General features: G+C 30.8%; 1 long non-coding RNA gene across 1 annotated transcript; it reads right to left on the bottom strand.

Annotated features, from left to right (window-relative positions):
• Positions 1–1,288: 1,288 nt before the first annotated feature.
• Positions 1,289–2,635, bottom strand: LOC121796122. The gene is made up of 2 exons (XR_006049701.1): positions 2,347–2,635; positions 1,289–1,629 (listed from the first exon to the last, which is right to left on the bottom strand). It is a non-coding gene; the product is annotated as an uncharacterized LOC121796122 (long non-coding RNA).
• Between the last annotated feature and the right edge of the window lie 640 nt (positions 2,636–3,275).

Raw genomic sequence — 3,275 nt, 5'->3', positions numbered from 1 at the left:
TCAAAATTTGTTGACTTAGTTTGGCGCAAAAAATTAGAAAAGAGACAAATATGTTAAAAAATAATTAGCCAAATTTTTTAGAAGAGATGCAAATTGTCTCTTAATTATAGTATTAATTTTGTTTTGTCCTATTAAGTACTCATGTGTAGGATATAGATTCAATTTCCAATTTTGGTTTAGATTTTTTTGCTAACAAGTGCGTCAGATTTATCCAGTCATCAAGTGGAAGGGTTATTTGATCCCTAACTTCTCTCAAACCCATTTTCCCAATTCAAAAATTTTCAACCAAAATTTTACATTGAAATTTTCAACCCATTTTAATGAATGTGATTTTTGTTTTAATTATGACTAATGTAGATTCAGGAAAAGAATAGTGTTAAGTGTTTAAGATAAATTATTAAAGATTTAAGTATTTATGTGTGCAATGCTATGAAAATGGCAATAAACAGTCGCAGTTAGTGTTTAAAAATTGAGTATTTTTGGACTAGCTTTAATTGTATGCGCTAATGTCGTATTGACTACTATTAGCAAATAGATTTATTTTTTGTGATTTACTATTAAATTTAAAATCTTTATTCGATTAAGCGTATTGACTATTAGCAAAGAAATTTCTTGTCGCAGATTTACAGCCTGCTATTGGATAAAGCTGCCATTATTATAACTCAAAAATTCATGTTCATGTGATCCGGTCTCACTACGAGACAAGTCAAGATTCAGATCTAAAACTCAATTTTTAATGACAATTTAACATATTTAATCACAATTATTTATTGAATAAGTATTTAGATCTAAATTTTGACTTGTCTAATCATATACGCACAAGACTTTGGATATATATCTTGCACAAATTTGTTGATAAAATATCATGGCTGTATAATGTGGAGTATATATTTGTAACATATGAATAATTACACCAATGTATATATAGCTGGATGTCACTTCAAATCATCAAATCAGTGTTTCATTCCAGAAACGTAAAAGTAACAAAACCCCACAAACAAAAATCCAGAAATATTATTCATATTTCTGATTTCGTACAAGTTCCTCACTCGGGATTGAAAAAGATTTATGGAATATTGCCAAATAAATGAACCCTTCTACCAGAAACATAGCCCACAACATTATTTGTCATCCACTTAGAAAAAATCCACCATTTAAGTCACACCACCATTAGCTTAAAAATTAATTTGCTACATACAAATGTATATGCAAAACTAGAAATTCTTCGATATAGTTCAAGAAATCTACATATCAAAGGGCCAATAACAGTATCAGCGTCAGACATAGATTGAACAAAGTTTAATTAATCTGTGACATATACCATTAATGTTATACAGTATATTATAAAAAAAAATTCAATATATAATAGTTCAATGAATTTATGTAGTTTACATATGAGACTCAATAATCAATATTGATCACAATTAATCAACCATATAAAACAAGAAACTGGATATAAAGATCACGAGGTGTCTGGATGGAAGGAATAGTCATGTGAGTGTGGGGACAGTGGGCAGAGTGATGATCCAAATGAGGCCAAGAGAAAATACAGATGAAGATGCAGCAGCATTAATAGTACCTAAAGATGAGACAACATCTCAAGCTTGCATTATTCACTCAGATTCTGTGCTGCAAAATGACAGTGTTTTCTGATAATTTTTTCATAAGATAACACACAGATACACATAATCAAATGCTTTCCAAATTCCTAGTATATGTAATTAAAATAAATATGCCTACTGAACCTTGACAGAAGATTTTGCTCAGGAAAACAAAATTTGTTTAAAGTACCTCAAACAACTTTATATCTTATTGGAATCATAAATGGGAAAGTCAAAACATGTGTATATATATTCAAAATCATGTAATGTACAGCTGTTGAAAACAAAGAATTTCTTAAATTTCAAAGATTAATCATGTCTTCAAGGAACCCTGCTAAGAATGGAAGGAGTCAATTTCTTAAATTTCAAAGGTTAATCATGCTGAAACAACATAATTTAAAAAGCATTCAAATTAGCTAGTATTAATTCGATAGCACAGGAGATATATAAAAAGAAAGCATCTAAGCCTGGCATTGAATTTCGTTCTAAAATGAAAATGGGATAAATTTGGAAAAAATAATGGTTTTTGAAGAAACAAATGTAAAGATTAATTGCAGAAATCCAAACCTGATAAAAAAAGAGGAGAAGGGTATAAATTAGATAAACTATCACACTGAAATCGAATGGAATAAAAGTAGAATATGAACATTTTTTCAATATTATTCCTTATTAGCTCAAATCTGATATACAAAGTGAAGCATGAAATTCAAATGGAAAACAAAATTAAGAAGAAAAATCTAATTACCTTTTTCAGCGAGGCTAGCTATAGATATATGTGTGTGTGTGTGTGTGTATATATATAGAGAGAGAGGTTAGGTAGGGGAAAGACAAAGAAAAAAAGGTAAAGCTAGGTTGTTGAAAAACTAGGGTTTATATTATGTGTGTAAATAAAAGCGCAAGTAGTATCAGATGAAGCTACCACATGATCTGATCTTTCCTCAACTAGGAGGGAGGTTTAGATCATGCTGGCAGCTTCAGCAGATGCTAGAGCACCACCAACACCATGAATGAAACCTAGAGAGAGAGAGATATGGTTTTTGCTTTATACTACTTGTGTTGAGGATGGAGGTGTATGGTTTAAATAGAGGTGGAAAAGTAGGGGAGGGGAAATTAAAGGCATTTAGTAATAACAAGAAATAAATAATATTAATGGAGGTGGAGTGGTCCCTATTAATTGAGATATGCAATTTGAATAATGTCACGCCACCATCTCCAACCATGCACACACACACACACACACCATAGTCTTAGTCTTGCTGCTATATTAATATGTAGATTCAATATTTTGTTACACCGAATTTTTACTTTAGGGTTGCCCCTCTTTCTCTTCTCCATTTTTTTACTTTAGGGTTGGGCCCCCTCTCTCTCTCTAATTTCAAATTAATGCACAAATTCTGAATAAATTTACAACTTAATCTGACCATTTTCAGTGCGTGTGTAATTGAATCAAAATTCACAAGCCATGTGAAAAAATTAACCATACCATACCAAAAAAAATACGTAAGTAGAGATACATATTCGTGACAAAGTATGACTACACAGAGTTCACACACTCAAGTGGTGGATTTTACATGTAAAGGAAGAGTTATGAAGTTCGATTTCAATGTTCTTCCCTTCTCTGATTAAAAAGTAGAAGGAAAAAGAAATTAAATGCCGTGCAAATAAAGAAAGAAT

This window comes from Salvia splendens, chromosome 1 (assembly GCF_004379255.2).
Source record: "Salvia splendens isolate huo1 chromosome 1, SspV2, whole genome shotgun sequence".
Lineage (NCBI taxonomy): Eukaryota > Viridiplantae > Streptophyta > Magnoliopsida > Lamiales > Lamiaceae > Salvia > Salvia splendens.
This window is presented reverse-complemented; position numbering and strand designations above follow the sequence as displayed.